The sequence below is a fragment of the Melospiza melodia genome, chromosome 5, assembly GCF_035770615.1.
Source record: "Melospiza melodia melodia isolate bMelMel2 chromosome 5, bMelMel2.pri, whole genome shotgun sequence".
NCBI classification, from domain to species: Eukaryota; Metazoa; Chordata; class Aves; order Passeriformes; family Passerellidae; genus Melospiza; species Melospiza melodia.
The window spans coordinates 92,424,829-92,447,987 of NC_086198.1; the positions used below are offsets into that span (position 1 = coordinate 92,424,829).

At 47.0% G+C, this 23,159-nt stretch overlaps 1 protein-coding gene across 1 annotated transcript in view; it reads left to right on the plus strand.

The window, feature by feature from the left end:
- Window positions 1-15,717: 15,717 nt before the first annotated feature.
- Window positions 15,718-23,159, plus strand: part of SMOX (spermine oxidase) — a 52,684-nt gene continuing 45,242 nt past the window's right edge. The window contains exon 1 of the mRNA XM_063157884.1: window positions 15,718-15,823. The gene's annotated coding sequence lies outside the window, so the exon portion shown is untranslated. The remainder of the gene's footprint in view (window positions 15,824-23,159) is intronic.

The following is a 23,159-nucleotide window of genomic DNA, read 5'->3' on the forward strand; positions in this document are numbered from 1 at the left end:
TCCTTCCCTTCCTTCCTTGTTAGGGCATCTTGGCTTAAAGCATTCGAGTTGAAGGCTCTTGCCAGCCTCCAGGGCTCTCCCCAGCATTCCTGCACCATCTGCCATGCCCATATGCCCAAGGTTTTGTCCAAGGGCACTCTGCACATACCCTGGGCACCACTCTGGGGGGGCTGAGGACAGCCCTCACAAGGTCTTTGAGCTGAAGGAATAACAACAATTTCATTTTTGTACCCAAAAAGAGCAGGTGAACCAGGAGAGACACGCAGCAATGCCAGTTCAGAGTGGACATGGGTAATCTGTTCCAGGCAAGAATAGACAAGAGCCCACAGCATTTAATCAGGAACTGCTGCCTGGGGAGGGTGACTCTGGCACTGTGACCATAGTCCTGCTTAATGAGGTCATTTGTAGCTGGTTCAAAAGGTGTGAAGGACCTGCTTGACCTTTTGTAGTGGAAAAAGTCCATGGCCTTGTTGCACACGGTGATATGGGAAGGTCTAAGCCCTGGAGAAAGTAGCTACAGGCAGGAAATGTGACTGGACATATGGACAGGGGGCTCTAAGGACCTTGTTTGCAAAGAGAGGCTGCACCAGGGCAATGGACTGGCCTGGCCTGAGTGGTTTGGGGGTTTCTGTGTGCTGCCTTGTGATGGCAGCAGAGGGAATAAGGGCAGGACAGGGATTTTTAAAGGTAAAAGAAGGAGCAATGACTTCTGGATTGGATTTAGGTCTGTTTTGGTCATTGGGTTTCCTGACTGATGGGGCAGTGAAGCTCCTTACAGCACAGTCCAACAGCTGAGGGATAATGTGAGTTGGGATGAATTTGTAGGGCCCTGAACTGCCAAGATGATCCCAATATTTGACCAGGAGCTGCAGGAGAGACTTTTGGAGAAGTCCTGAGCTCCTCAAGTCATCAGCCTGGGATCCTGACTGCAAATCAACAAGCCTGGCTCCCTGGGATATGGAGGAATTGGTTTGTGAGGAGCTCCTCACACCACCCCATGAACTGGCAGTCAGCTTCCCGATGGAAATTTGTCCTGTCCAGTGGTAACATCTCCCTGGCTGTGCTGCACCAGAAGTTCAACAAACGCAATGTCTTTTCTGTGAAATGTCCAGCATTCCACAAATCTGACATTCTGATGGAAGGAAAAAAAAAAAAAAAAAGTTTGCCTGGAAAATTCCCAAGCATCCTGACTGGCTCTGTGTGGTGTAAGGAAACGTGACAGCATTGTGCTGTCCATCCCATCCCTTGGGTGTAACCTCACCCCAGACCTGAATAACCTGTCACTCTTGGATAAAGGCTCTGGCTCTCTGCCCTGGCTCCCCTGTCCTCACTGAGTTTGTTTCCATGGATTTCTGCCAGGAACATGGCTTTATCTTGGTCTCCTAAGGAAACATTTGTGAGCACACTTTGCACAGCTATGGAAGAGCCCTGGTTTCATCTGTGACCTTTGTTCCTTACCTTCCTTGAAGAATCTGAACAAATTCCACCAGATTTCATGGCAAGAGTCACAAATATAAGCTGGTGGTTGACTTGCACCAGAGTGGGATCACAAGGCACAAATCCACATGGAATCATTAGGCATTGTCAGCTTTGTTGCAGGTTGAACTATTGTTGTCCCTCCACTCCTTCTTTTGTCTCTTCAGGGTGAGATTGAAGAGGCTGAGGAAGGTGCACATGCCTGGATAAAGGAATTTGCAAGGTTATCTCCCTTTTGCCTTCTGTATGGGGATTGTAGTAGCTCTCCCCAGACTAAAGCCAGGCTGGGTCCCTTTGCTTTTCCCTCTGGATGTTGCTCTGAAGAGCAGAGTCCATGGAGCTGCTCTCCATATCCTTCATTAGTCTCTAAGAGCCTCTGAGATTCAGCTGCTTTGTAAAAGAAGAAGTTAATTTTTCACTTTTAGCACAATTTAGCACTTTTGACTTGGCTGTCCAGAGGCCTGCAATGTGGAAACAACAAACATTCCTGCTGTAAAATTCATGTGCTCCTCACAGGATTGCAAGGAGGCTCCAGGAGTTTGGACGTCATAATTTAGGCCTTCAGCTGAAGGCTGGAAAATTCCATGGATTTTGGTGTGTATGTGACTTGATAAAATCTGGGTTTCTCTATTTATTGAGCAACTGCAAGGGTGGGGTTTAGGGAGGATGATGAGGATTTGGACACTCCTGATGACAAGGTGTGAGCTGGCCACGTCCTTGTCCTAGAAACATCTCAGGTGGACAAAATGCATCAACACAGAAATGAGATGTTTTCTGGCATCTGATAAAACCTGTGAGATCTGGCATCCAGACCCTGCCCTGATTGCAAAATGGCCACAGCCACCACCAAAAGCAAGAGTCATGAGTTATCCACACCTACACAGGATGCCTGGAATAACCTCCAGGAATCCCACAGGGATGGCATTTGAGGATGGAGTCCACTCTGCTGGGAGTGTTTGGGCTGAACATCATCTCTTGTCCCACCTGCAGGAATGAGGGACTTTGTAAAGAAGCAGCAAACTCCATGTTGCCAGCCAGGGGGATCCTTGGAGAAATCCAGAAAGCCACCCTCTGACCCTGCTCTTCTGGAGACACAACATCTCCTTGCACTCCTGGTTTGGAATAGGAGTGAGGTGTTTATGAGGTCTCTAGGATGAGGTGAGAGATGAGAATTTGACTCCATGTTCTCAGAAGGCTGAGTTATTATTTTATGATATTATATTTTAGTAAATTAAAGAATATTTATAATTTATTAAATCAAAGAATCTTAAAGAAATATAAGAATAATTATTAAAGAATGATATATATTTATATCTATTCTTTAATATATATTAAAGAATTTATATTAAAGAATATATAAAAATATATATTAAATATATAAGGAATATAGTAAAGCTATACTAAAGAAAGATCAGGATACAGACAGAAGGCTTGACAAGAAAGAAGAATAAAAACTCATGACTGACCCCTCAGAGTTCCACACAGCTGATGGTGATCAGTCATTAGGTAAAGACAATTCACATGTTTGCATAAACAATTTCTAGACCACATTCCAGAGCAGCAAACACAGGAGAAGCTGAGGCTTCTCATCTTCCCAGCAGAAGAAATCCTGGCGAAGGGGTTTTTCAGAAAATATCACAGTGACATTGGAGTCTCCTCCCCAGCCACCCAAAAATGCAGCTGTGGTGCCAGAGAGGCTTTCACAACCTCCTGTGTGACAGTGGAGGACGTGGGGAAGGTGATGATGTCAGGGGTGGTTGCTGCAGCCACCCCAACATCAGGGAGTGTGCACCCTTTCCAACAACGTGGCTGTGGGGTGTGGGGTCACAGCTGAAGCCCTCAGATGGGGTGGATGGATCAAATCAACATGGAACCAGAAAAAGCAGGGGGAGGAGAAGTGCGGGAAAGAGCCACAAAAGGAATTTGAGGGGGACAATGGGAGTCCATGGAGAACAGTGTGATTAAAGGCCTGATCCTGCTGCTATGGGCCACCTCTGGCATTGACCACCAAACACTCAGTTTCTTGCTTGATTTGACCAAGCCAGGACACCCCAAAGATGGAAGGAAGGTCACAGCCTGCTCTTGCACCCCTGACCTATGTAAAAAGCAGAATAGAGACCTCTATGTCATTAGAAGAGCTTTAATTTAAAAAAAAAAATCCAGGTGAGGGGCCCTGGTCTCTCTCCTGGGGTTTGTGGAGAGGATCCCGTTGGAAGGCAGAGAAGGACCATGGAGCAGCAGAGACTGGTGCTCTCTTCTCCTGGCAGGTTTGAATTTCCAAGTGCAGAGTGTGGTGGGCACAGGACAGTCAGCACATGGTGATGGATAGCAGGGTTATGGATAGATGGCATTATTATGGATTATTGCGTCTGCCCCATCCCTGAAGTGTCCAAAACCAGGCTGGACAGAGCTTGGAGCTATCTAGGAGAGTGGAATGTGTCCCTGCCCATGGCAGGGGGTTGGAACTAGGTGGCCTTTAAGGTTCCTTCCAACTTAAACCCTTCTGTGATTCTAAGAATATATGATTCTGTGATCTCCTTGATGGGTTACCTCAGTGACAGGCCTGCAGAAAGGGCTGGGGATCCTAAGGGATGAATCTTTATGCTCCAGGGCCCCATTGCACCCCCTTCTGCTGAGGGAAAAGCACCCTGGTTGCCCTTAATGTGGAAAGGGGTCAAAATTCTCTTTTGCACCTGAGGAAGAGCCAGGCCCAGCCCTTACAAAGCAGCATAATTCAGGAAGATCTCCAGGTTCCCCCCTGGAGTGCAGCCCAAAGGTGCTTGGTCTGAATTTAGCAATGCTCTCTGATGTGTGATGGGGTTTATTAAAAAATAAGGGCCTAAAAATAAGTAAAATACTTAAAAAATAAGTACAATTATATCAAATTCCCTGAGTGCAACAAGGAGAGGGGTGAGCACGTTCCACCTTCCCAACCTCACAGCCCAGTTCTGTGGAACAAGGATGTGTGCTGGAATGAGAGGGGTGGGCCAAAGGCCACAAGGCTCACCCTGATTTCAAACCCCTCCATTCCCTCACAAGCCCAGGGAATCTCCAGAGGAATTCCCTGCCTCCCAAACACACAAGAACAACAAACTGAAAGGCCTCTCTCCGAGTCTCTCCCGACTGAAAAATATTAGCCATATAAGCTGAATATTCTTCTTTTAATTTAATTTTAATAGCCAAAACATACCATGCAGGCAACAGATCCGATGTTTCTTGGCTAGCAGGGATGATTAGATCTTTATAACTATATGCTACCAAGTGTTCTTGCTACAATAAATAAAGGTCAAAGGCAAGACACTTCCTGCTACTTTTGCTGACACGTGGCTGCCATTTAATGATTCATAATCTCTACACACGGCTTGGCACACATAAGGGATTTTTTTTTTTTTTATAGGAGCTGTTTTCAACTTGTGCAAACACAACAAAGGATTTAAAGGGACCTGCTGTGAGCCACCTCCACCAGCAGCAAGATTCAGCACAAGGTAACAAAGATGAGCAGGAGCATGGGCTGTAGGTTGAGCTGTGCACAAGTGGGAGCTGATCCTCTGCTGGCTTTTAGGGGTCTTTGAGGCGAAAAAAGTTTAAAGCTATGCCTGTTTCTGCTTTTTTATAGCTTTTTTATTCTGTATATCTCAGTGCCTCGTGGACTGCATAGACACTGATGTGTCTGAGTGGCAGATAACAAATGCTGGGAGAAAAGAAAACCTGATGGTGCTTGGATAGGATTGTGGTGGGCTCTGGTCTTCTGGTCCCCAGGCTGGGATTAAGTTGTGACATGGACTCTGATGAGATAAATTTTATTATCTAGACAGGAGAAGGAAAAAATAATATAGGAATTAAGTGTTTTGTCATGTTGGGTCTGCTCTGTACAATGTGTTGGTAGCAGGTGTACAGGGGCAATTGCAAAAAGATGTGAAATGTCCTCCATATTTGGGAAGAAAACTGAGCATAAGCTGCTTGCTTCATCCATCAGGCATTCTCAGTTCTGAAGAGTTAAGTTGCGTAAGGCTGTGGTTATTGTATTTGCAACAAGTTTTCTTCTGTTTCTGTGGAAAATATCTGCAAGATTCAGACAAACCTGAAACATCAGGACATGGAGAGCTGCTGGGTGTTTGGGTGTTTGTCCTGAATGCAGTGAAAAGGAATAGTTTTTTTAATGCACTCTCACAATTTCTCTGAGAAAATCAGACTTTTCTGCACTAAATGTCATCTGCCTCACCTCCCATTCTGATTTGTTTTAATGACCTCACAAGATGTTTCCATCTGGAGGTGGACTGGGAGATGTGCATCTGTGAGCAAGTAATTCCATGAAGGATTGTCTGTTATCTTTCGTGGTCGGTCCACTTCGTTTGCTTTTGGTAACTTTATTTTTCTACTGTGTATTCATGAAAAGTTCAGGGAAATGCTTTGACTTCTGTTGTTTGAGTGAATTCACCATGCAGTCATGGAATTGTAGAATCATGGAATGGTTTGGGTTGGAAAGGATCTTGAAGATCATCTTGTTCCAATCCCCTGCCATGGACAAGGACACGTTCTACCATCCCCAGGTGCTCCAAGACCCATCCAACCTGGCCTTGGACACTTCCAGGGATGGAGCAGCCACAACTTCTCTGGGCACCCTGTGCCAGGGCTCACCATCCTCACAGGGAACAATTCCTTCCCAATATCCCATCTCAATCTTCCTTCTTTCAGCCACTTTGGGGTTGGCACAACAGCCCAGCTCAGAGCTGTGCAGCAGGAGCCAGTCCTTGCATGGGGAGCCAAGAGCTGAGGGGCACAGGAGAGAAAAAGCTGGCTGGGGAAGGGGAATCTGAGTGGGAGCCTTGCAATCCGTGGTGCTACAGACTGAATCACACTGCTGATGTCATTTATTGGGGCTGTTTCCTGCTGAGGAACAGACTCAGCAGCAGCACACAGGTCTGCAGCCACTGCTGGCACGCTCCGGAGCAGTGAATCACCAGTGCTGTTTGCTGAGCTGAGTCACTGGCGTGGACAGAGACCTCACAGAAAATATTCCTTGGTGAACAAAACTACTCCAGGATCTCAGTAAAAAAATTAAAAAAATTCCAGGTTCCTTGCTGGTGTTCTTTGCCTGATGAAAGGAGGATTTTTCTCAGTGGAATATCTCTGCTCTGAGGTGGTGCCTGGGGGCAGAGTGACCTGTGTTTCCAGCTGGCAGAACAAAGGCAGGGATGGTGTTTGAAGGCTGTTTGTTCAGCATCCCATTAACAAGACTTTGGGCACCTGGAAACTTTGGCAAGCAAAATCTGTATTTCTTTTTTTTTTTTTTTTCCTTCTGAATTCTAAGGAAACAGAAAAAAAAAGGTTTCTTTATTTTTTTTTATTTTCAACCAACAAGGAAATTGAGCAAGGAGGGGGAAAAAGTTCTTCCAAGGCCAAATTATCACCTGCTCACTTTAATAATGGCTCAGATAAGTAAAAGGAGAACTGAAGGAGCACACAAAGGAGGTCTGGAAAAATCCTGTGTTCAAGGGACAGGGTAGTGAGGAAACAGCCAGCCAGTGTCCTGGCTCTACAGGAACTAGTGGCCAGCAAATGGAATTAGTGGGATACCTCCATGAAGGTGGGTCCTCATGCAATGGGTAGCTGAGCTGGAAATGTCTTTCTGTAGGATATTGTGAATGCAAAAAGGTTCAGGAGGTAAATGGGCTACTGAGAGGTGATGGAATTTATGGAGAGATATCTTTGGGATTTACTAAGCAGATAAATCCCATCAGGCTCAGGACATCCCTTGAGGTGTATATAAACAAGGCAAGGAGAGCTTTGGGGAGATGTGTTTTGTGTGTTTGACCCTGTGATAATTTCCTTGTGGGGAACAAAGTTCTGAGAGTTCCTTGCATTTCAAGTCCCAACAGACCCAACCTGAGCAACTCCTCGTGGCCACTGGTTTCATTTTTTTCCCCATCACTTTAACCTGAAGCAGCAGGAAGGAAAACGAGCTTGGCCACTAAAGCCACGGTACCTTGTACCATGTGAGCAGAGCTGGGAACAGCATCCCTGGGCACAAGGGGCAGGAAAGTGTCCTTTAAAGGTTTGAGGTGCCCCAAATGATACCAGAGAGCACCTTATGAGGATGTTCAGCCTTGTCTTACATTTTCTTTTCCAAGTCCCTTTATCTGCACCAGCCAAGGCAGCTTCCAAGCTGGATGGAGCCTGAGCACTGTGGCTCCTTTTATTCCCTAATGTGTCCCAGCAACACTGGGCAGCCAGCCTGGCATATTGACTGAGATTTTAAAGGCTTGCTATTACTGATTTCTCTTTTTCCATTTCTCTCCCAGCAACACTGGGTTATTTCACCTTTTTTATTTTTTTTTTTTGTTAAACTCTTGTTTTGCCCTTCCTTTGGGGACTGGGACAAGGGACATAGATCCTCAAAAATGATTTGAGTGCCAGATCCCTGCTAGCACCTATCACCAGCTGTAATGTGCTGCTACCTCTCTCCTTCCCCACCTCAGAGCCAGGCAAACACATTCTGTTCTTTTGAGATTATATCCTGGAGATCTGAATGTCACAGCAGGCTGTGCAGTTTAACACAGGAAACATTTGTGCCTGCTATTTAAGAGAAATAAGTTGCTCATGTTTCCCTGGGAACCAGCCTGTCAATCGAGCTCACTTGACTCCCCTGTTATTAAAATAAAATGTGAAAGAGTAAATGGATATATTGCAAGATGTGCAAGGGTAAAAATGCAAGCTGGGTGTATTTTGTATCCAAAATACGCATCCCTACGTAAAGAAGAAGTGTTTTTTCAGCTTTATTCAGATGGATTGCTGTTCTTTTGGATTTCTTTTGCTGGCAGTGTTGTGCCTTCACACACAGAACTTGGAGCTGACTGTAAAAGAGCCCCCTGCAGCTCAGCAGTTGTTGGATTACGTTCTGTGTGCAGGTTATACACAACACTTGCTCCCCAGGCTCCCTGGCACTGCTTTTGAGCCTGTGCTCTCTATTACCCCTCTTAGGCCGTTCCTTCAGAGCTTTCCTCTCCAGCCCTGGAGTGTTTCTCACCTCATTTTTTCTTTTGCAGGTTTACAGGAGGGTTTATCTTTAAGACCTGCCTCTGGGAGAGGCAGCAGGTTATCCGTGGGGCAAGGCTATTTTTAGGGAGCGCAGTGCCAGGATGGCTCCCAGCTCTTGGCAGCGAGCACAAAGGCAGCCTCTGTGCTCAGGGCTGCAGAACTGGGAACCCTGAGGAGCTGGGAGCCAGGCACGGGCAGGGAGCAGGGCACAGCAGGAAAATGGAGCTGCTCTGGGCAGCGAGAAGGGCTGAGGCTGCTGTGGGCACCGCCAAGGCAGAGGAGGGGAGGCAGCGGCTGCAGAGATGGGATGGAAACAGGGGAGGTTCTCAGGATCATTCTCTGGTTTTTGCAGGGAAATAGCCAAACCAGTAACATACTGCCTGGAAGAGAGATATATTACCTAAAACACCTGGCCAGTGCTGGAGATCCAAAGTGGGAGTAGTTTGCATTTTCACACCGTGCTTTCCTCTACCTGCTGTGAGATAAAGGCGGGAGCTGCGCTGCCGTCAGCAGCAAAGCCTCCTCCCAGATTTCCACATCCAACCCTGTTCCTTTGCACCTGCCAGATTTTTCATTTCCTGGATTCTTTTTGTGTTCAGAATAGTTTAAGTGATTGTGGTTTCATGCAAACTGTGCTGAATTGGTGGGAAAGGGGCATAAGTGTTCATAGCTGCTTTCGCAAGAAGGCATGTTGGGTGAGATAAGACTGGATCTCCTGGGGACAACTTGTGAAGGATGTGCTAGAGGTGCACAAAATAGTGATAAATTGCTGAGAACCCAGCTGTTCACTGTGTCACACAATGTAAGGACATGAGAACACTGAGGGCTGAGCACCTGTCCTACGAGGAAAGGCCGAGAGAGCTGGGGGTGTTCAGCTTGGAGAAGTTTTCAGTGAGAATTTAGAGCCTCTTCCAGGGCCTGAGGGGCTCCAGGAGAGCTGGAGAGGGACTTTGGACAAGGACATGGAGTGACAGGACAAGGGGAATGGCTTCCCACTGCCAAAGGGCAGGGATAGATGGGATATTGGGAAGAAATTCTTCTCTGTGAGGGTGCTGAGCACAGGGTGCCCAGAGAAGCTGTGGCTGCCTCATCCCTGGAAATGTCCAAGGCCAGGTTGGAGGGGGCTTGGAGTGACCTGGGATAGTGAAAGGTGTCCCTGCCCATGGCAGGGGATTGAAACAGGATGATCTTTCAGGTCCCTACCAATCCAAACCACTCAATGAATCTATGAGGAATGGAAATAGCCAGCTCCATGCAAACCAAAGGATGTGCCACTGACATTATTCCTTGATTCATTGTCAATATTTACCTGAAGGAAGCAGACCAGCTCATGGAAACAAAATCTAAAGAAGGTTATTAAATACAGGGGAACCGTGCCTACCCCACAAAGGGTCTGACAGAAAATAACTGGGAGCTGAGAGTGGTGAGTCACATTTTCCCACTTGTGGCCAGCACACAGGTGTGTGGAGAAGATAGTGCCACCTTTTAATCTGCTTCCTGCCTGTGCTCCAGGGAAAGCATCTCCAATTTTCCTCATCCAGATGAAACCAAAAGGGCACTTCAGGTACAAGAACTCACAGGAATGGAATCATGAAGGATTTTTAAATTTAGCAGAGAGGAATTGTGGTCAGAATAAGTAACTGGGACTTGCAGCTTGACAGATATAAACCAGAAAGAGCAGCATTCAAGTTTTCGGGGTGTGTGCTTGCTACCCCAATTTATTAAAGATTGCAAAGGATCTTCCACACATGGAATTTTTCACATTGTTGAGATTGGATACTTTTCTCAGCAGCTATATCCTTCCAGAAATCCATGTAGGAAAGTGTCAAAGCCTGTAGCTCTCAGAATATTAGAAAAAATTACTGCTTGAGCAGTCTCATTCCAGAAATTGCCTTCCTAGAAGGGAATAAGGATGAACAAACATGGGAGGGGAATTTCTCCTTCTCACCTGGACTAGTTTTATTGCTAACCACAAAGGTGAGCTGGGTGTTTGTTCTGTGTCCAGATTGTTCATCATCAAGGGGAAATATTCATGAGAGAGCTCCCTGTCACTTGGACAGCCTGTCAAATAGCAAAGGTCATTGTTACTCATTCCCATGAACTGCTGCAGCTACACTGGGATGACTGGAAGGTCACAAAGGCTTTTTTAGCAAAGGGCAGACTCTCTGACTTTTGAAACTGCCTGTAGCCTTGAATTTACTTTCAAAGGGAGGCTGCTGGGCTTTCAGGTTCCCTTTGTAGTCTTGGTAAAACCTTCAATTGACTTATTGTCAGGGGATTGTGAGGAAAAGGGGAAAAACACCCACAAGAGGCAATACTGTTTGATCTCTGTCCTTCCTTGTTGTGCTTGTGAGCCAGAGCCTTGCTTCAGATAGATAGAATTTCTGGTGGGATTTTGTATTTATGTTATAATGTTTCTGTCTCCTGCACCGGACATGGGTTTGGTTTTATTTTTTTTTTTTCCTCCTGGGAATGTATGTTTTTGTTTGAGTGCTCAAGTGTTCCTCAAGTGGGTGAATGAATCATGGAAATTCCGTATTATGGATGGATGGAAAGATAATAAAGCATTTTATGTGGGCTTTCATGGTGAGTTTGCTTTGCAGGTAAAAGGGATTAGTCTTTCTCTAGTAAACAAACAGTGCAGAGGATGGAAAAGCCAGCTGGGCTTGTTTGGAGCTGCTGTAGTTATTCAACACAGGTAATTTTTCCAGGCTGTACGTGGTGTCCTTCTTGAGGAAACACAAGCAGCTTTGTCACTGTGTGTCACCCTGCCCAGAACAGGAGCCAAAATCAGTACCCAGGTACCCTTAGGATAATAATTCCTGGGTTAGAAAACTGGAAACCCCTTTTCTGACTTTCAGATTTTCTGTTCAAGTTATATTTTAACTTCATGAGGTCCTGCCAGATGTCAGTGTGTGAGTGAATCCCCCAAAATCTTGACCCAAACTCAGGAGGCCTTTTCACTGCAGATACATTCCTAATGCCAAAGTCAAATCTTGGCAAGAATGGGCAATCTCTGAAGCACAGCACACCCTGTGGCTCATATTGGGGGTCTTTGTACTGATATTCCTGATTTCAAATAGATAACAGCACTTTTCCCAACATTTTTAAATCTGAGGATGAAAAATGCTGTGTAACAACAGTAAAAGGCAAAACCTTTTCATGCCAAACATCAGGAATGTGGTGTTTGGAGCACAGAGGGGTACTCTGGGCTGCTTGATTTTATCTGCTACTCCTGTTCTCTTTTCCAGCCAGCTGGATCCTTATTTTTCTAAAAAAAGCTTCTAAAAAAAGCTTCATGCCAGGCTTATTGCTCATCTCACCTGACAGTTCTAGGAATGGGGCATTATCTTGGTCAATAGAAATCTTAAGAACAATCACTTAATGGCTTTAAGTCATTATTTTACTTGGCAGAAAACACAAAAAAAAGCAGTAGCAGTCAATCCAATAGATCTCCTTGGCCAGACTTCAAACCTGCCCAAACCCAGAAATGAAACTTCACAGAGTGCCCAGGTACCCTCCCACCCTCCATGTGCCCACCATGAGCTCTCTGATTTGTTTTCTGGAATTCTTTCCCCATCTGAAAATGTGTGTTTTGAAGGACATGAGACCTGAGCTATTTCTGTCCATTCTGTGGTGCAAAAAACCCTTCCAAAAAGAGACTTTCCAGGCAATCCTTCACTTTTCTTTCTTCACATTGATTATGTCTCTGGATTGCAGCTCTGGGCAATCTTTTCAGGTGTGTTGCACAAGGTCTTTTTCCTCTCTGGTTTTTTAGGTTAGGCTCTCCAGACTTTTACCATTTGCTTTACATTTCAGTCATAAACCTGTCCTTCAAGAGTGCTTCCCAGGAAAGATGCTTTATTCACTGTGTGGTCTGCTTATAGAAAACAAATGTCAAAGGCATAAAAAAATGCTGATTTTAGGATTTCATCAAATGTCCTTGGGACTACTGTCTGCAAAAGGCACCAGCCCCAGTCCTATCTGTCAATTACTCTTCCTTAATCCATCGAACACTGTATTAAACATGGGCTTGCAAGGTATTTGAGCTTTATTTTCCCACAGGTAATTGCATTTCTGTCTACCCTTAAAATGCCTTACAAGCATTCCTAGGGTTTAGGGTTGGCTCTGTTCAAATCTAAACTGGAGAAAGAGGGTAGAGCCCAGGGGACTCCTAATACCCAGAGCTTTCTAGATTTAGCTCAAATCTTTTGCATTGCAGCCAGGCAGAGCTGGTGCAGCCCTGCAGCACAGTTGTTTATTTGCTGTGGAGGAAATAGAAGTGCCATTCAGTAGGAATTTGCTCCCCAGCTTTCCCAGCTGCTGGATGACAAGCATCCCTCGTGGTTCAGCTTTTCTGTGGGTACAGGGGGCACCAGCTTGTCCTTCATAGCTCCTCTTTGCCTATGAACAAACACAGCCTGGATTTGAGGCAGCCCTGAGGGGCAGGTGTTGCTCTGAGAGATGCTGAGGACTCCAGGCAGGAAATCCTGGCTTCCCTTTCCATCCTCTGCAGATAAGGTTCTCCAAGCTGGACCATCCAACTGTTCTATTTCCTTATCACCTCTGACTTTGTCGGTCTGGTGGGAAAGGCTGCTCTTCCCAGCCTCGTTGCCAATTCCTCTCTTTCCAGATAGAGCTGGTTAGAACAGGGATATGGCTCGTTTCCCTGAAGTCCTTCAATTTGCAAAGCTCTGCTTGCACCTGTAGGCTTGCTGGAGACCCAGTGAGGCAGGTGTGGGAGGGCAGAGCCCACCACCAGGCACAGGCTGGCTCCTGGGGTGTGCTGGATGGGGACAGCCACCCCAATGGCTGGCAGGCTCACAAACCACATCCCAAACAGCGTGTGGCCATAGAATCATAGAATATTCTGAGTTGGACAGGACCCACAAGGACTAACCAATCCAATTTCTGGTCCCTCTGGCACATGAGAACCCCAACAATCCCATCCTGTCCCTGGGAGTGTTGTCCAAACTCTCCCGAAGTTCTGGGGAGCCGTTCCCAGGGGAGTCTGGGCAGTGCCCACCACCCTCTGGGGGAAGAACCTTTTCCTGATATCCAACTAAACTCCACCTGAAACAGCTTCGTGCCATTTCCTTGGGTCCTGTCAGTGGTCACCAGAGAGCAGAGATCAGAGTTGCCACTCTGCTTCCCTTCCTAAGGAAGCTGCAGACCATGGTGAGGCCTCTTCAGAAAAAACTAAAGGACCTCAGCCTTCCCCAATTTCATGCTGCTCCTTTGGATGCTCTCTAAAAGCTTTATATCTTTCTTATATATCTTATATCCCTTGTCCTATACTGATTGTCAAACCTTTCAGTGGCTTCAGCATCTGGGTGCTTCAAGGGGCTTTGAAGGGTTTTAAGTCCAGTAGTGATGGCAGCACTGAAGGGCAGTCAGGGAAGCTCAAAATCTGGAGACAACAGCCTGCAAGCAGTGCATATATGAAATTGAAGAGTTTGCACTGTTGTCGGACATCTGAGGGAAGCTGGGAACCCCAAATCCACGTTATTCCTGCTGTTTTCCCCAGATGTTTTGGCAGGCTCAGCAGCCTCAGCCCAGCTGTGCAGGTGCAAACCTCTGGCAGGCAGCTGAGCGTGTTTTATAAAACCTTAAAATGCTTGAAGGCAGCGTGCAGACGTGACTGATTTCCATCCAAGGCACAGTCTTTCCTCCAGACTTTCCCTCCAGGCGTCCAAAAAGCAATTTCAGCCAGCGTTTAATGGGAAGGCTGTGGGATGTCTGAGTGCTCCAGCTCCATGGTGGACCCGCATCCTGTGAGTTACACATTGCTCAATCCTGGTATAACCTTTTTTTGGAAAGAAGCTGTAATTTAATAAAACCTGTGTTTATGGGGCTGCTGCTTGGAGAGGAGCCTTTTACCCTGCTGCTGCATGAAAGGCATCGAATTCAGAAGGAGCAGGGACATCTTCCCTTTGCTTTAGGGCTCTCAGTGCCAATTCCCAAACTGTGACACTGGAACTGGATTGTTTTGGCTTTCTCCTCCATTTGGAAGAAGCCTCCATGGCACAGGCTCTGTGCCCAGAGCCACTTAAGAGTATTCTTATTATTTACAGAATTGCAGAATGGTTTGGGTTGGAAGGAACATTAAAGATCATCTTGTTCCAACCCCCTGCCATGGGCAGGGACACCTTCCACTAGACCAGGTTGCTCAGAGCTTTGTCCAAACTGATCTTGAACATTTCCAGGGATGGGGTGTCCAACATGCATTTAGTATGTATATAAATATAAATATATACATATACAAAATTTTTAATTTTTATAAATATATATATTATATTTATTTTTATGGTATATTACAGTATTATAATATTTAGTGTATATATATAGTACATATAGTATATGCATAGTACATATATGTATTATGTATAAACATGTTAACATTGCATATGCACTATATATTATAGTGTTTATATAAAATATATATATTATATATAAATAAATAAATATATATATATATATATATATATATATATATATATATATATATATATATATATATATATATAAAAGAAGGTCTTTTGCTAGCTTTTAGGGATCTTCAAGCTGAAAAAAGTTTAAAGCTACGCCTATTTTTGATTTTATATAACTTTATTTTTTTTTCCAGTATATCACACTACCCCGTGCAACTGCGTGAACACTGGTATCAGTGAGTGGCAGAAACCAGATGGTGAGAGATAAGAAATTGTGACGGTGTTCGGGTAGGACTTTGGAGGGCTGTGTTTTTCTGGACCACAGCTGGGCTTTAATTGTGAGGTGGACTCCGATGAGATTAATTTCATTGTCTGGACAGGAATAGGAAAAAATTCGTGCAGGAATGAAGCTATTTTCCACACTGAGTCCGCTTTGTAGTTTGGTGAACACCCCGGAGCGGGGGTATCAAAGCAGCCTTGAAGTACAGCAGCAATCGCAAAAGGTGAAAAAGACCCACCTCGATTAGGAAGAAAATTAGCTTTAACACGCTTGCTTCACTAAGCAAGCGCTGATATCTTTAGAGTTTCACGTTCAAGCCGCTCAAGATCAGGAGCGGGGCGGAGGAGGCGGCGCAGGAGGCGGAGGCGGAGAAGGGGAAAGAGGAGGAGGAGGAGGAGGAGGCGGGGGATGCTCGAGGCGGAGCCGGGGCGGGCCGCAGGGGAGGCGGCTGGAAAACAGGCCGGCGCTGGTTCTCGGCCCGCAGTGCCCGCAGCCGCCGCTCAGCCGCGCCGGGAGCCGCTCAGCCGCGGGAGGCAGCGAGGCGAGAGCCGGGCGGGCGCCCCGACCCCGACAGTCCCCTGCGGCACCGCACAGAGAGGTACGCGGCGGGCGAGGGCCCCGGTCCCCTCGGAGCGTCCCCTGGCAGGGTCCCCTCGGCCCCCTCAGCCCGCACCTGCGGCGGGAGGGCCGGTGCCGCCTCGGCGGGGCTGCCCGGCTCCGTCCCCGCACGGAGCGCCCGGGCAGCGGCGGGGAGAGGGCGGGGGGCTTTGTCTGGGGGCACAGAGCCGGGAGCCGTCCCACACGCCCTCCTCGCCGAGCCGCTCTAGGGGCTGTTCCCGGTGCCCCGTCCCGCACACCTGCCCCAGGGGCCGTTCCCGGTGCCCCGTCCCGAAGAGCACCCTGAGGGTTCAGCCCGGTGCCCCGTCCCACACATGGGGGAGATATTGACATCACCCAGAGGGTTCAGCCCTGTGCCCCATCCCAAACACCACCCTCAGTTTTCAGCCCGGTGCCCCGTCCCGCACACGACCCCGGAGGAACCAGCCTGTGCCCTATCCCAGACACCACCCTGAGGGTTCAGCCCGGTGCCTCATCCCAAACAGCCCCCTGAGGTTTCAGCCCGGTGCCCCATCCCAAACAGCCCCCTGAGGGTTCAGCCCGGTGCCCCGTCCCAGACATGACCCCGGAGGAACCAGCCTGTGCCCCGTCCCACACACCGCCTTGAGGGGCCGTTCCCTGTGCCCCATCCCACAGTTTCACCCCCCCCAAACTACTCCATGGGACGTTCGCTGTGCCCCGTCCCACACACCCCAAATCACCCCAGGAATTTGCTGACCCTCATTCCTCCCCTCGACGCCCCAGCCCAGGTGCAGAGCAGGTGCCATCCCTGCCGCTTTTTATGGGGACCGTGGGAGAAGGGATCGCTCTCTCGCTAAGGGCAGAGCACGCACGGTTGTGTTGGGATTTTGAGCTGGTTTGGGTGTTTATTTTCTCCCCCTGCCGTGTGTTGATGTCGGTGAATCTCCCGCATGTGACACGAGTCCTCGCGTGCCTCCGCGTTCCCCGCCTCGGCGTTCCCGGCCGTGACACCGAGAGCAGAGGTTCGGTGGGGAAGTCACCGCGCTGGGGATGCGAGTGACGAGCGGCGAAGGCTCGCTCCCGGCTTGTTTGTGTTTCTGCTGTTTTCATGTTTACACAAAGCTGTTACAATACCGGGGGCTTGGCGGCTCGCACCGCCGTTTTCAGTCGAATCCATCAATTTATGCGTCTTTGAGATCAGTGTGGTAGATGAGGGATTAGTTACAAATGCCGGGTAGTGAAATGCACAAAGCCAGTTGTCAGTTACCGAAACTCAAAACAAAGCTTTTATTTACATTCTCAACCCCATACACAGAGCTACTCTGCTGCGTCCTTGCTCTGCTCATCCCACAAAGTGCTTTCCGTGGATTATAGACACGCTGTCTCAAACCTAGTTCTGGGACCAGCTGTAATTGCCTGATATATTAGATGTAAACACGAGCTTTACATAAAAGTGAAACCATATATATCGCCTAACACACGTCCACTCTGTGATCCTGCACAAACAAAGTCGAGCCCTGTCCTTAGCTCACCCTGTTGATCCACTTTTCCCGTAGCCTGTACGAGGCAGTTCTGTTCCCAGAGTTACCAGACAGGTTTCGTGGAGACCAAGAAATCAGCCCAGGAGCATTTCTGTGTGTTGTGCAAGAATGCTGTTATGTTCTCAGTCCTTTACAGATGTTGTTTTATTGACTTAGTGATAACATTTTGCTCTCCTAGCTCCTTTTCCCTTTCCAGATTGTTAGGCCAGCACTTACTAATCTTTTGTGGCTCTGCTGTGGAACAGATGTACCGTGGTTTTTAGGGAGTAGCAAGCTCTGTGGTTTCAGCTGGCTTTGCCTCTAAAAAAAACCAGCACTGCCTTTCCCTCATGCCACTGTTGTGGAGTGGGTAGCCAGAGTAGGGAGCCTGTTTGGATGACTACTGAGCTGGCAAAAAATCCATCAGGCTTGGGTCTGACTCAGTGCTTGGATCTAAATGCCTGTGTGGCTGATCAAACATTTACCTGGACTTCTTTGGGTTTGGAGCAGCATGCAGCTGGTATTTTGGCTAAGCTGTGTGTGGAATGGGGTGTAGAGGTCTTTAAATGCTAAAAATGCTGGGTTTTGTGGTCATTTATTCCTCCGCATCCTTTGGCTCTGTGGAACAGCAGCTCTGGAGCTGTTCCTCTTTGTGCCAGGCTGCCCTGAAACGCTGGAGCACCACAAACACTCTGCACGTGTCCTGGGCTCCCGTGTCCTCAGCCCTGCTGCTGGCACTCGTGGTTGTCCCTGTCTGGTTTGAGCTTTCTCCCTGTTGTGTCTCTCCCACCAAAGTGTCACAAATCAGCTGTGGTGTCTCTGAAACTCAGTGCTTTTCTGGGGTGGAGGAATCTCAGTTGACTTGGTGGCACTGGAGGGGTTGAGGTAGAGTTTGGAGAGCTCTGTCAAATTGCTGACATTCATTGCAAACAGCAGACATGATTTCTGGGCTCCCTACAGCATCCAAGAGGTGTGATGGTGCTTTTACCGACCTCCACCTTAGCCAAGTAGTGTAATTTGGGTTTTTCTCACTCATCCATCCTCAAAAGCTGTCGGACCCCTGCCCATCTCTGCCTCAGAAGCTTGGAGGAGTATTCCTGCATCTCATTACCAGCCTCAGGAGTCTGTCTGCCTGCCTCTCAACCCCACTTCCGTCATTTAATGTTTTCTGTTCCTGCCGTCTCACTGAAGAATAATCCCTTCTAATCAAATCTGAGGTTCTCCAACTAAATTCCTGCTGGCCCAAGTGAGTGTCTGAGGAAAATTGTGATGCTGTCTTCTGAAGTATGTGGAATTACTTTGCATGATGAGAGATATTATTTTCTCTTGGTTTTTTTCAAAAGTATTAAAAATGCAGCTTGCTGTGTTTCACAAATCTCACTGCTGTCTCCTTCTCTCAGTAATTGTAATTAACAGACCAGAAAATGGAAAAATGTAGAAATACCCTTTCCCACTGGCCACAAACATTAGTCCTCTCCAGAAGTTAATGAAGTCAAGTCTATGGAAATTAAGTAACTGATTTTTTTTTTTTTAGTTCTGTTGGTGAGCTAAAACATTGTGTTAGAGTGGTAAATAATAAATAAAAGGGCTGTAAAGATCTCCTCTTGGAATTGATGTGGGTGAAGAATGGATTTGAACTCTTCTTTCTCTGGAGAGTCTAAACCTCTGGCTTTAAGATGTGGCTGGGGGATCTGTCCTGCTCTGCTTGCATGCAAAAACTGATCTAAGCACAGCAGTAAAGTGAGAGAGAGATGGTAACCCACCATGAGAATAGGGAATAAAAGCATAACCATAAAAAACCCCAAAAGCAACCAATTCATCAAATTATGGAATCCTGAGACACAAATAGTTTTACAAGTGACAGTTCAAAGCCACCTTTATTGTGTTTCCAGACTGTGTTACAGTCATCTTTGTTGTCTTCCTGTTGAAGGAACATGAACATTTTCAGCTACCTTGATTTTGTGTCCCATTTTCATTGGCTCTGTTGCTGCATTGCCTTTGCTGTGTCTGGGCATTCCTTGCTCCGTGTTGAGGGCACGTGGGTGTGTGCACTGTAATAAATCTTGAGTTTATAGAACTCACTGTGAAAATTGGTTTAAAAGCTTTCCTATTTTTTTTCCCTTTCTATAATCTAAAATTTCAGTGGTGTCTTCTTGTGTTAACGAAAGATTCCAGAAATACCGTGGGTGGGAATATGAACCACTTGGAAAATAAATCTTTGTGGTGACTCCAGTTACCACCATGAGTGTGGTGGCACCTGAGGAGGTGTGGTGGAGGTGGTGTGTGGAGAGTGGCTTTGGAGGAAGCTCAGTTTGAGGTCCTGTTTTTGTGTTTCCATGAGAAGCAATGCCCTTGAGGGGCCCTGGGGTAGGGTTGCAGGCTGGAGGAACAGTGCAGGGCTGCAGAGCTGTCCACATGAAGAGAAAGCTCTGGGGATGCCTTTGACCACCTTCCAATGCCTAAAGAGCTGGAGGGGGATTCTGGATAAGAGCCTGGAATGACAGGACAAGAGGGAATGGCTTTCTACTGACAGAGGGGACTTTTAGATTAGATAGTAGGAAGGAATTCTTTAATCAGACAGTGGTGAAGCCCTGGCACAGAAGCTGTAGCTGCCCCATCCCTGAAAGTGTCCAAGGCCAGGTTGGACAGGGCTTGGAGCAACCTGGGCTAGTGGAAGGTGTCCCTGCCCATGGCATGGGGTGGGACTGGATGATTTTTGATTTCTCTTCCAACCCAGACCATTCTGTGATTGATTCAGCAGCCCTGAGCCGTGGATAACACAGCACACAGGGTTTTATAACAATGTATTTCTGTCTGAACCCAGCAGCAAGCGTGACAAGGACGTTTGCTCTGGGAGATGTGCTCTATATTCCAGTGACCTTTTCCTCTGGAAATCTTTAAATGCACTGAATGTGGTGGTGTTTGGTGACTTTTAATCATGCCCTTGGTTTTAAGTGCAGTTTTGGTGTTATTTTCAATGGCAGCTTGAAGGTTTTGTTTTGTGACATGTTGGGGCCAGGGCTGTGAGGTTGCAAGGATGGGGTGGAAGGGAAATTGTAAGGATGCGGCAGGAATGGTTTGGCTCTGAGAGAGGCCTGGGTTGCTCTGAAGGTGATGAGCTCAGCAGCAGGAATGTAATGCAAGAGGGCTGAAAAAGCCCCTCCCTGCTTTTCCTGCTGGAGTTTGATCCCTGAGCTATTCTCGGGTAGTTCTCTGCTTCCAGGCCCTGCTTTAAAGTCTCAGTTAGACAAGGCACTTATTGTTGGTGCTCTCTCATTCCAAGTGCTGGTGGCTGGCAGCTTGCTGGGTCGGAGGGAGGCAGATTTTGCAGCCCCAGAGCTGTGATTTACACAGGGCTGTTGTTGGGTATTCCCTCTTTGGGGCAGTTTTCCACATGGTGCTGTGAGACCACGTTTCCCTCACTTCCTGGAGTAGAAGGATGGAGGGTGCACTGGGGGCCACAGAACAGATCAGTGCCAGAAAAGGAATGAGGAAATCTCAGCTGTGGAGGGCCCTGAAAAGCTGAACTGACGTAAACCCAGGCAATTTCAGCTTGTAGGGAATTTTTGGTTTGGTGACTTTCATTTCTTTTATCCAATAGGTCTTTCAAGGGCCTAATAATGGCTTGAAAAGTTCATTTAATTCCACTTTTAGTGTGTGCGTCTGTACTTGCTGAGTTCAAAGGCAGGAACTACCTTTTAAAAAATAAAGAAAATATTTGTTTTCCTGGCTGATGATGTAGAAAACTAAATGGATGTAGATAACTGTTGAAGAATGGATACTTAGTTATTCATTTCTTCAACATTCATTATTCTTGATAATGCCAGATTTTCCCAAGTGTGTTCTTCTAGATTGAGCTGAGTGGCATGGAATAATGTAGGTTGCTGGCATGCTAGGAATGACTGAAACATTGGACAGGATATGGTGATGTTGGCACATTTTGAGAAGGAGGAAGAAAAATCATGTTGGTTTTGGATCATTTGTGTTGTGAAGTACTTACTGAAGCTCCCTTGGAGCTGATGTAGGCAGAAAATGCTTTGTGCTAGGTGAGGCAGATAGTCCTAGCCTATCCCTAAACTGGGAATTGCATAGGAAAGGAGGAGTTTCTTTTCCTTTATAAGCGTTGGTTCAGTTAAATCAATTTTTCAGGGCAGGTGAGGAATGGATTTTCTCCCAAAGAGGTTGCACAGGTGCAGTGTTCAAGCATGCTCACCTGTTTCTATTGAATGAGTATTTAGTCTGAAACTGAATTAAAAATTCTCCTGTCCCATGGGATGCATGTTCCAGGATATGGATGTAACCTCCTGCTTTGATCTCCAGTCTTCTTCTAACAGGATTTTCTCTTTTGAAATCAGTCACCGTTGTGATCCCAGCGGACTCTGCCAGGAAGATGTGCCTGGTAATCCTTTGGTTGAACTCCTGAAGCTCCCAGAGCCTTTGGGAAAGCCTGGCAGGCTGGCACCAGGGTTGTTTTGCAAGAGCCTGGCTTTAGGAGTGGAGCTGCCCTGAGATGTTTTCTCTGAGCTGTCCTGTCTCCCACTGCTTGTTTCCTCTCTTGCATAACTATTTTCCAGCTGACACAGCACAGGCTGACGGGTCACTTACACAGATCTAAGATTCTACTTCTAGGAAAAGGAGTCATCCTATTCCTGTGCATGTTCTGTTTGACTGTGGGTGTGAGATCTTGGTCAGGGAGCCCACACACCCTGGCAGAAGATTGTTATTTTATGGGGTTATTTTTTAGTTGGATCCAATCCCTGGCCTGTCCCGTGACTGATGCTGTCAGCACTACACATACAGTCAGGGCTGTCCTTTAAGGACAGGGCAAACTGGGATCTAGCTTTCTGGGATTGCATAACTGTGCCCTCAGATGTGCCAGGGTGTACTGGCAAACACACACACGTGTGTGGTTATAGCTGGGATGTGCTCACAAAAACTCTCAAATATATGAATATTTCTCTTTGGGACCACTTCTGTCACCTTCCTCCCTTGTTGTTCCATAGACAATGTTTGTAAGTTTGGATTTTCAAGAATGAGCCAAGAGGATTGTGGGGGAGCACACAAGGAAGCAAAAATTGTTAAAACTGCTTTGATAGATCGAGCTTTAACTCTGAGACAAAGATTGGTACTTCAGAGTTTTTACTCTGCTGCTTGGATGCTCTGACCCCGTGGGATGCTTCGTGCCATTCATTAATGCTTGCAGGAGCATAAAGTCCTCCCAGCAGACTAAATTAAATGTCCTTTTTAGTCGTGGGCAGCTCACACCATTGTCACAGTGTCACAGTGGCATCTGGTGTCTCCGTTTGGCCTTTGAGACAAAGGGCTGAGGGTGACCCTGGACTTTGGAGTGAAGCACCAGGTCATTAATCTTTTTGTTCCCTGATTCCCTTGGGGTGGGATCCAGGGCTGTGGTGGGCAGGGATCCAGTCCTAAAGATCTTACACATGAAAATGTTCCAGGGAGGAACAGAAGAAGAGTCTAAAGAGAAGAAAGAGAGAACTGCTCAGACTGCAGGGTGAGATGAGAAGGGACAAATGGGAGGGACAGTGGGGATGGGATCCTGTTGATGACTGTCCCCATGCTGTGGGATGTGAGAGGGCTGTGCTGGGGAGCTCCTCTTCCTGTGCCTGTTCTGCCAGTCCAGCTCTTTGTGTTCTCCCTGTATGGCTCCTCCAGGAATGGAGGGAGAAGGTACCATGTGGGAACAGGCAGCATCTGCACATGGGCTCTTACAGTGTGTCTCCAATATATGATGGAAATAGTAGGAGGAGTTGTGTGATTTGGGGCTGCTGCTGACGTGTTCTGTTGTCACATTTCTGTTACAAGCAAAGAGCT